This window comes from Pongo pygmaeus, chromosome 17, assembly GCF_028885625.2.
Source record: "Pongo pygmaeus isolate AG05252 chromosome 17, NHGRI_mPonPyg2-v2.0_pri, whole genome shotgun sequence".
In the NCBI taxonomy this organism is placed as follows: domain Eukaryota; kingdom Metazoa; phylum Chordata; class Mammalia; order Primates; family Hominidae; genus Pongo; species Pongo pygmaeus.
This window is the reverse complement of record NC_072390.2, coordinates 73,713,369-73,724,455: the sequence shown is the minus strand read 5'-3', so window position 1 is coordinate 73,724,455 and position 11,087 is coordinate 73,713,369. Positions and strand designations below refer to the sequence as shown.

The following is an 11,087-nucleotide window of genomic DNA, read 5'->3' as shown; positions in this document are numbered from 1 at the left end:
ACTCTGTTTTGAAAAAAGAAAAAGAAAAAATTATGGTTTTTGGCTGGGCGCGGTAGCTCACACCTGTAATCCCAGCACTTTGGGAGGCCGAGGCAGGTGGATCACGAGGTCAGGAGTTCAAGACCAGCCTGGCCAACATGCTGAAACCCCATCTCTACTAAAAATACAAAAATTAGCTGGGTGTGGTGGTCCATGCCTGTAATCCCAGGTACTTGGGAGGCTGAGGCATGAGAATCGTTTGAACCCAGGAGGCGGAGGTTGCAGTGAGCCGAGATCGTGCCACTGCACTCCAGCCTGGTGACAGAGCGAGACTCTGTCTCAAAAAAAAAAAAAAAAAAATTATGTTTTTTTTCCACTTTGTCTCCATAGTATCAAACATGTTTCTATTGATGGCAATTGGGTTTGGTACCATCTGTGGTTCAGGCATCCACTGGTGGTTTTGGAGTGTACCACCTGCAAACAATGGGGGACTACTATCCTCTCCTGCTCATGTTTGGATTAAGTTAATGCTTTAAAATTATGAAATCTGGCCAGGCGCAGTGGCTCACACCTGTAATCTCAGCACTTTGGGGGGCTGAGGCAGGCAGATGACGATGTCAGGAGTTCCAGATCAGCCTGGCCAGCATGGTGAAACCCTATCTCCACTAAAAATACAAAAATTAGGCCGGGCATGGTGGCTCACGCCTGTAATCTCAGCACTTTGGGAGGCCGAGGTGGGCGGATCATGAGGTCAGGAGTTCGAGACCAGCCTAACCAACATGGTGAAACCCCGTCCCTACTAAAAATACAAAAATTAACCGGGTGTGGTGGCGGGCGCCTCTAATCCCAGCTACTCAGGAGGCTGAGGCAGGAGAACTGCTTGAACCCGGGAGGCGGAGGTTGCAGTGAGCTGAGATCACACCACTGCACTCCAGCCTGGGTGATAGAGCGAGACTCTGTCTCAAAACAAAACAAAACAAAAAAATTAGCCAGGCATGGTGGCATGCGCCTGTAATCCTAGCTTCGAGGGAGGCTGAGGCAGGAGAATTGCTTGAACCTGGAAGGTGGAGGTTGCAATGAGCCGAGATCACATCACTGCACTCTAGCCTGGGCGACAGGGCGAGACTGTCTCTGAAAAATAAATAAATAAATAGCCGGGCATGGTGGCTCACACCTGTAATCCCAGCACTTTGGAAGGCCGAGGCGGGTGGATCATGAGGTCAGGAGATCGAAACCATCCTGGCTAACATGGTGAAACCCCGTCTCTACTAAAAATACAAAAAAATAGCCAGGCCTGGTGGCGGGCGCCTGTAGTCCCAGCTACCCGGGAGGCTGAGGCAGGAGAATGGCGTGAACCTGGGAGGCACAGCTGGCGGTGAGCCAAGACCGCGCCACTGCACTCAAGCCTGGGCGACAGAGCGAGACTCCGTCTCAAAAATAAATAAATAAATAAATAAATATATAAAATAAAATTATGAAATCTGCAGTGGGGCCAGGTGTGGTGGATCATCCAAAGAGGGGTGGACAAGGGCTTAAACTGTTAGAAAACTCACTTGAAATGGGAGGTGTGAAAGTAAATATTTGCAAACACAGATGATATTCCACAGCAGCCTGAAGGGAGCGTGACATTTGCTCACAAAGAATCCCGGATTACCTGGGGTAGGGACTATAAATATGACTAATAGATAAATGTGCCTATTATTTCACCATGTTTTGGCAGAAGAACTTCAAAAGAAAATCTATTATAAGGTTATCAAGCTTCATTAGTACAATTAACTGTTTTCAAAATAGGCCCATTTTCCCAGCTACTTAGCAAGATAAGGCAGGAGGATCCTTTGAGCACAGCAGTTCGAAGCCGCCTTGGGCAACATAAGGAGACTCCTATCTTTAAAAAAGAAAAAAAGAAAAAAAAACAGGCTCATTAAAAAAAAAATTGTCAAACTGCATACTCATCATCTTCTGCTAACAAGACACCAGGAAATCTGTGGAATAAAAACTGATATAAATAACTCTCAGTTAATTTAAAATCCCACATGGGTTCTCTGCTTGCATCCTGACTTTTCCTCATTTTTGCTACTGGCCCCTGTCGCTGGATTTTCAGGGAATGGTAAGGAAACAAGGGAAGACCAGAAAGTCTATTTTAGCTTCTTGCTAGGGGGTTTTGAGAAAGAACTGGTCAAGAAATTTTGAAAAGTGGTTTTAGGATGATCCGTGGGTTTTAATGAGCCCAGCAACGCGTGTTGAGACAAGGGTATAATAATAATAAACAGAATTAAGCGCCGGGCGCCATGACTCACGCCTGTAATCCCAGCATTTTGGGAGGCCGAGGCGGGCAGATCAGGAGGTCAGGAGTTCAAGACCAGCCTCACCAACGTGGTGGAACCCCGTCTCTACTAAAAATACAAAAATTAGCTGGGCATGATGGCAGATGCCTGTAATTCCAGCTACTCAGGAGGCTGAGGCAGGAGAATAGCTTGAACCCAGAAGGTGGAAGTTGCAGTGAGCCGAGATCATGCCATTACACGCCAGCCTGGGTGACAGAGTGAGACTGTCTCAAAAAAAAAAAAAAAAAAAAGAGAATTAAGCAATCTAGCTCAAGAAACAGTACATCCAAATAATCACACTGGGATTTTTTTTTAATTTAATATGTTTTTAATATTAAAAACAAATACAGGCAGGATTTTACCATGTTGGCCAGGCTAGTCTCAAACTCCTGACCTTAAGTGATCCACCTGCCTCGGCCTCCCAAAGTGCTGGGATTACAGGAGCGAGCCACCACGCCCCACCTGTTTTGTTTCTAGAGATGCAGGTCTCACTATGTTGCCCAGGCTGAACTCAAACCCCTGGGCTCAAGGGATCCTCCTACCTCAGCTTCCTGAGCTGGGATTGTAGGTGAGTGCCACCACCCCAGGCCAGGATTTGATTTTAATTCCAGTTCTAAAATCCTTTCTCTGCCTGGAGGTACTTGCCTCATGGCAATTAGGAAACTGCTTCTCTGAGCAGGCTTTGAACGATTTTTGGCCTTCAGCAGACCCCTAGTTCTGGGAGTGGTGGCTCATGCCTGTAATCCCAACACTTTGGGAGGCTGAGACAGGTGGATCACTTGAAGTCAGGAGTTGGAGACCAGCCTGGCCAACATGGTGAAACCCTGTATCTACTAAAAATACAAAAATTAGCCGGGTGTGGTGGCGGGTGCCTGTAATCCTAGCTACTCAAAGGCTGAGGTGGGAGCATCACTTGAACCCGGGAGGCGGAGGTTGCAGTGAGCTGAGATGGGGCCACTGCATACTAGCCTGGGCAACAGAATGAAACTCTGTCTCAAAAAGAAGTAAATAAATAAATAAACCTCTTTCCTTTATAAATTATCCAGTCTCGGGTATGTCTTCATTAGTAGCATGAGAATGGACTAATACACCATATATCCAGCAATGTTACTTCCAGGTATATAATCCAAAAGAAATGAAAGCAGGAACTCAAACAGATTCATGTACATCCATGTTAATAGCAGTACTATTAAAAATTGCCAAAAGGTGGAAGCGACCCAAGCATCCACTAACAGATGAACAGATCAACAAAATGTGGCATACATATTTTGGAATAATATTATGGAACATTATTTCATATGATGGGATATTATTCTTCCTGAAAAAAGAAAATTCTGCCAAATGCTGCAACATAGATGAACCTTGAGGACATTATGCTAAGTGAAATAGGCCAGTTGCAAAAAGACAAATACTGTATGATTCCACTTACATGAGGTACCGAAAATATATGGTTTTGGACACAGCCAAACTATATAGTATGGTAATTCAATTTTTGAAAAACCACCATATCGTCCGAAAACAATCCTTCTATCTTTTCTTTACCCAACTGTTTTCCATCCTTTAAAGTCCTGATCTAGTCCAGGAAGTCCTCAATGGTCTCCTCTACTCTTTCTACTTGTATATTTTGTACCTCGCAATTTGGCAGCTGACTAAATGCTCCCCTGTATTATCTTTTTTTTTTTTTTTTTTGAGACAGAGTCTCGCTCTTGTTGCCCAGGCTGGAGTGCAATGGTGCAATCTCGGCTCACTGCAACCTCTGCCTCCCAGGTTCAAGAGATTCTTCTGCCTCAGCCTCCCAAGTAGCTGGGATTACAGGTGCCCACCATGCCCAGCTAATTTTTTTGTATTTTTAGTAGAGACGGGGTTTCACTATGTTGGCCAGGCTGGTCTTGAACTCCTGACTTCAGGTGATCTGCCCACATCCGCCTCCCAAAGTACTGGGATTACAGGCATGAGCCACCGCACCTGGCCTGCTCTCCTGTATTATCTAGTCTTGCTTCTGTTGTGTTCATTGTGTGTCCTTGATTCAATTGTAAACTGCCTCTATGCAGATAAGTCATGCCCAGGACTCCTCTTCCCCTGCTGCATGTAGCTTAAAGAAGTCTACACTGCAGGACATCAGATATCACGAAAAACCACTGATTGTCTGAAATACAATTAGCAGAAGGCACAAGACCGTAAGTAGTCATCTCTTCCATTTTAAGGCGTTTGACAGACAGCAAAGCTATTCAGGAATAGAACCCAGGAGAAGCTCCCATATGAAGTAGGAGGTGCAGAGGGTAGGAGTTGAGATAAAGATTGGAGTTGGGCTAGCACTGAGTACCGATTAAATAACACTTGAGTTTTCATCTTGGCTGTAGTGCCTACTAGTGTGGCTTTGTGGCCCTGGACAAACTATTTAACTTCCTGAAGTCATAGTGTTACTGTAGGTAGCTAGTCAGGCATGAGCAGGGCAGAGAGTGCTGCCCACCCACCCACACACCAGGAATGTCAGGCAACCATCAGGTGATGGGCAGGTGGTTGTTAGTCATCTCTCTAAATAATAATTGGTCCCAGCCAGCACCAGGGAAAGGCAGTCTCCCAATAAACAGAAATACCTAAAGCTGGTGATCAGCAGCTTCCGGATAAGATCTCAGGAGGTGGGCGAGTGGGCCCGAGCACGAGCATTAAGAAGCAAAACGGTAGGCCGGGCTTGGTTGCTCAGCCCTGAAATCCCAGCATTTTGGGAAGCCGAGGTGGGCGGATCGCCTGAGGTCAGGAGTTTGAGACCAGCCTGGCCAACATGCTGAAACTCTGTCTCTACTAAAAATACAAAAATTAGCCTGGCGCGGTGGCGGGTGCCTGTAATCCCAGCTACTCGGGAGGCTGAGGCAGCGAATCGCTTGAACCTGGGAGTCAGAGGTTGCAGTCAGCCGAGATCGTGCCACTGCACTCCAGCCTGGGCAACAGAACCAGACTCCGTCTCAGAAAAAAAAAAAAAAAAAAAAAAGAAGCAAAATAGCAGAATTTAACTGGTATATGACCGTCTAGGGACATTTAACTGGTAAGAGAAGAACGCCTCAAGTGAGCATGCGTACGACTCTAGTAAACACACTGCGCATGCTCCCCTCCCAAGCGCTTACTGGCCACTGCGCATGTGGACAGCCCACCCCAAGGGAAGAATCACAGGAGCAGGGATGCAAGACCCCGGAAGTATGCCAATGTATAGAACCCCAAGTCAAAAGGTCAAACCGCACACTTGATCTCTGAAGTTGCCCACTTGGCTTTCTTCGAAGTGTACTTTCCTTCCTTTCATTCCTGCTCTAAAACTTTTTAATACACTTTCTCTCCTGCTCTAAAACTTGCCTGGATCTCTCCTCTGCCTTATGCCTCTCGGTCGAATTCTTTTATCTGAGGAGGCAAGAAGTGAGGATGCTACAGACCCATAGGGACTCATCACCCATAACAGTAGTTGCACATAGGCAAAATGAGCATGACAAAACGTCCACTTTCCAAGCTCTTGATGAAGCTGACTTGGACAGTGTTCACAGTCAGAAGATGTTGGTCGCCTGCCCTTCTCCGTCAGAGCCTCCTCTGTCTCTCAGTGTTCTGGATTGAATTGATAATCATAGGTTTTGGTTTTTCTTCTGTTTCTCACTTTCTGGGAGTGTGAGATTGGAGCTGTGTTTTAAGATGTAGGCTTTATTATTATTCAGGTATGGTGAGGCCAACAGATCAGGAGGTGACTACCATTGAAAAGATAGCTTTTATACTCGGAGTTCCTTAGAAACAGGAGCCTCGGCCCAGCATTCAGGAGCCTATCGGGTAACACCAGGTGGATCAGGAGGCAGAAAGGGCCAGGGGAAAGCGAGGGTGAGAAACTTTACTGTGGTTTTCACAGGAGGGATTGGGCACGGCAGGGTCAACAGAGAAGGCAGGTTTAGGATTGGCCAGTTGGAATAATTTCTGCAGGCTCTGGGGCTTAGAGGGTGTCTCAAGTCATCTGGTATCTGGCCCTGGGATGATTGGGGCAGAAGAATTTTGCCTCCTGAAGTGTAAGAGCCAGGTAAAGAAGGTGGCTTGGAGTATGGGATCTGGATCCGTTAGTTTGCATATGAAAGGCCCACAACCAGGGGACAAGTTTGCCGTCTCTAGAAATTGGCTAACCCTGGGAAGGGCACTCTCTTCCAAGTCAGCGAGCCCCCAGATACCAGAGCATCAAGAATATAGAAAATAGAGAGGCCAGGTGCGGTGGCTCACACCTGTAATCCCAGCACTTTGGGAGGTCGAGGTGGGCGGATCACAAGGTCAGGAGATCGAGACCATCCTGGCTAACACGGTGAAACCCCGTCTCTACTAAAAATACAAAAAAATCAGCCAGGCGTGGTGGCAGGCGCCTGTAGTCCCAGCTACCCAGGAGGCTGAGGCAGGAGAATGGCGTGAACCCAAGAGGCAGAGCTTGCAGTGAGCTGAGATCGGGCCGCTGCACTCCAGCCTGCGCAACAAAGCAGGACTCTATCAAAAAAAAAAAAAAAAAGGAAAAAAAAGAAAGAAAGAAAGAAGAAAGAAAGAGAGAGAAAGAACGAAAGAGAAAATAGAGAGAGAGAAAAAAAGAAAATAATAAAATTGGCCAGGTGTGCCTGTGATCTCAGCACTTTGGGAGGCCGAGGCGGGTGGATCACCGAGGTTGGGAGTTCGAGACCAGCCTGACCAACATGGAGAAACCCCGTCTCCATGTGGGGTTTAGCTGGGCGTGGTGGCGCACGCCTGTAATCCCAGCTACTCAGGAGGCGGAGGCAGGAGAATTGCTTGAACCCAGGGGGCGGAGGTTGCAGTGAGCCGAGACTGCGCCATTGCACTCCAGCCTGGGCAACAAGAGTGAAACTCAGTTTAAAAAAAAAATCATAATCATAATCATAATAAAATATAATCAATGCAGTTAGTGAGTGGGGGAAACACACCTGCTCTCCTGTGATTTCTATGCTCCGGAGTTCCTTGGCCTAAAGCTGCCTGTATAAGGAGCTACTTAATCTCCAGCCTGAGAATAATAATCATTAGGAAAATGGCCTCTCTTTCCCCGGGTTCCACAAGGATTCTGACTTTCCTAGGCCCCGTCAGCAATCTCCTCTCTGCTGTCTTCGCATAGAAAGGTTTTAAACTCATAATGATAAGTATCTCAGAGAGGTTACAAAATGATCTTGATGGGAAGAGAGTAAAATCCTGCCTGGAAAATTTCAACGCAGATGGCTGTCTTTCAAAGAGGAGACCTTAAAAAAGAAAGATAAACGAGAAAACTAATAAACAGCATAATAAACATATTTCCAAACGAGGGTTGCCGCTCAGCTGTAAAACCTCATTGAAGTCTAATCGTGATAAAAGACTTTGAAATAATAAACCTAGCTGCAAATTAGGAATGCCTGCAAATGTAGTAATTTCTACCTAAGAGGCTTTGTGTCCAAACATGTCATTTGAGACTCCAGGCAGACAAAGGAGGATGCCCTTGGAAACAGGGCTGCCATTCAGCCCGGCAGCCCGAGGGCATTGGATTTCCTCACTGGGCTCAATAACATTTTCAGCCACATTAGGCACCAGCTTCAGACCTGGTGGGAAGCAAATTTAAGTGTCTCTTTTAGTGAAAAACAAAGAAAGTATTTCACAAAAGAAAGATATTCGATCACTCTTTAGATTGGCAGACCTGGAGTCTTAATGATTAAATTTGACAGTAGCTTGTGCTTCTAGAAGTTGATTTATTTTACTATTTTAAACTATGGGATGCTTCACGAATTTGCGTGTCATCCTTACGAAGGGGCCATGTGAATCTTCTCCATATTGTTCCAATTTTGGTATATGTGCTGCCAAAGTAAGCACAGAAGTTGATTTTTAAAGACATTTTTGGGCTCAGAAAACTTAACCCAAAGGGATGAAATGCCCCAGATCTTATACTGAGCACAAATTCTTCAACAGCCTAGGAAAAATATTTATCCTATTCACATTTATCTTTGTATTCCTAGGGATAAATGAATAAATGATCCTATAAACAGACAGGCAGTCCCGTGATGCTGATAGAGTAATAGATGACTCAACTCACCAATTCACTCATACGTTCAATCATTTAGTCAATTTGAGGATATAAACTGATGGCTGCCATGTGCCAGGCATTTGACTTACAGAGTTAGCAAGAGAGATCTGTGGCAAGACACAGAAATAGGGGCATCTGGGGTGGAGAGTCGAGGTTCTCACACCTGTAGGTAGAGAAGAAGAAAGGCTTTTGGGAGAAGGAAGGGAGCTGTGGGTGCAGGGGAGGGTATGCAACAACGGGTAAGGACACCAGATCCAAGAGAAGGGAGTCCAACAAACTGCTGCAACAAACAAAATATAATTTTTTTTTTTTTTTGAGTTGGAGTTTCACTGTTGTTGCCCAGGCTGGAGTGCAGTGGTGTGATCTCGGCTCACCGCAACCTCTGCCTCTCGGGTTCAAGCAATTCTCCTGCCTCGGCCCCCTGAGTAGCTGGGATTACAGGCGTGCACCACCACGCCCAGCTAATTTTATATTTTTAGTAGAGATGGGGTTTCTCCATGTTGTTCAGGCTAGTCTCGAACTCCCAACCTCAGGTGATCCTGCCAGCCTCGGCCTCCCAAAGTGCTGGGATTACAAGTGTGAGCCACCGCACCTGGCTACAAAATATAAATTAAAAGACGAAGAAACCAAGGATTGAGGGGTGAATGGAAAAGATTTACTATCAAGCAAAGGACCCTAGACCAGTCTAGAGTCTAGGCTCTAGGGGATGAGTTTAGGGAATGTGAAATGGTGTCTTTTAAAGCTAAAGGATCAAGAATGATCTCTGTCCCAATTTAGGAGAGCAGTCTCTGAGTGTGGCTGAGGGGCTAGTGCATTAGATAACTACCTTGGACTTGCCAGAGGGAACCAGCTGTGGGTGTTGGTGTCACTTGGCTCCCTCTACTGTGCACATGAAGTACCCAGTTGGGATCATGGCATCCAGTTAGGTCTACACAGTTGTCAGCCGGTCAGGGGCCAGGTCAGGATTTGTCATAGCAAGGACAGTAGACAGAAATTGCTTGGGTGGAGATCATCCTACCCCAATAATTCTTGCTCTTGCATATATTCCGAGACACTTGTGGTAGGAAAAATCCTAAAGTGACCCCATTCATGAAATTTCCTATTCTCATCCCATGGTCTAGGAATACCCTGATTAGGCTCCATTACCGGGCAAAACCTGGTTTTGCAGATGTCATTAAGGTCACTACTCAGTTGATTCAGAGTTAATCAAAGGGGGACTTTCTGGGGAGGGGGGCTAATCTAATCACAAATCCATTACAAGCAGAGAGTTTTATCCAGCTGATGGCAAAAAGGGAGGTCAGAGAGATTGAAAGCATAAGAATTTGATGCACCTTGAAGATGGAGGAAGTCATAGGTAAGGACCAAAGAGCAGCTTCTAGGAGATGAGAGTGACCCGTGGCTGACAGCCCACAAGGTAGCAGGGACCTCAGTCTCATAGCTGCACAGGACTAAATTTTTCCAACAAGCTGAATGAACTTGGAAGCAGCTTCTTCCCTAGAGTCCAGCCTAGCCAGCCTCTTGGTTTTAGCCTTGTGATACCAGAGCAGAGAACCCAGATGGGCCTGCCCAGACTTCTGACCTACAAAACTGTGAGTTTAAAATAGGCGCTGGTTTCAACACCTATTCGGTGTTTGTGGTAATTTGTTTGTTTTTATTTTGTTTTAGAGAAGGGGTCTCACTATGTTACCCAGGCTGGAGTGTGGTGGCTATTTTCAGGCACGTTCCCACTGCTGATCAGCATGGGAGCTCTGACCTGCTCTGTTTCTGGCCGGGGCTGATTCACCCCTTCTCAGGCAACCTAGTAGGTCCCTCACTTCCGAGAGGTCACCATATTGATGCCAAACTTAGTGCAGACACCTGATTGCCATAGCGCACTAAGGCCTGGAACTCCGGGACTCAAGGCATCCTTTGGCCTCAGACCCTGAGTAGCTGGGGCTACAGGTGCGCACCACCATGCCCGGCGTGATAATTTGTCATGCAGCAATGGAAAATTAACACAACCTTCTGAGAGTCAGACATTGAGCTGGATGGAATAGAGACATAGCGGGTGCAGTCAAGAACCTTTAATCTTGTGAGGACAACAAATGTAGGCTGGCACAGAGAAATGCAGGATTAAAGGTCAGATGAGTGGGGCATGGAAAATCACTGAAAAATCACTTCAGAGATGTTCTGAGAAGAGACACGGGGAGGCGGGGCACAGTGGCTCAAGCCTAGCACTTTGGGAGGCCAAGGCAGGTGGATCACCTGAGGTCATGAGTCTGAGACCAGCCTGGCCAACATGGTGAAAACCCACCTGTATGAAGAATACAAAAATTAGCTGTGTGTGGTGGTGGGCGCCTGTAATCCCAGCTACTCGGGAGGCTGAGGCAGGAGAATCGCTTGAACCCCAGAGGCGGAGGTTGCCGTGAGCCGAGATCACACCACTGCACTCTAGCCTGGGCAACGGAGTGAGACGCCATCTTAAAAAAAAAAAAAAAAGAGACAAGGGCCAATGGGATGTGGTGATAAGGATGGCATCAGGGATGAGCTTGGTGGCTCCAATGATAACATAACTCCCAACATTTAGGTGGTCCTGGGGCCCCAAAGATGCTCTATAGAGAGATGGGCATGCATACAGGAGCAAGTCCTCCCTTTCCTTTTTACATCAAAATCAATGGGAGAAAAAAAAAACAAGAAGCGAGAATTTGGTTAAGGAGAGGATATAGGACTAAATGGCTCCTGTTGCT

At 46.4% G+C, this 11,087-nt stretch overlaps 1 non-coding gene across 1 annotated transcript; it reads right to left on the bottom strand.

Moving 5' to 3' along the window:
• Nucleotides 1-8,043: 8,043 nt before the first annotated feature.
• On the bottom strand, nucleotides 8,044-8,150 carry LOC129019257 (U6 spliceosomal RNA). The gene has a single exon (XR_008495588.2). It is a non-coding gene; the product is annotated as a U6 spliceosomal RNA (small nuclear RNA).
• Nucleotides 8,151-11,087: the final 2,937 nt, after the last annotated feature.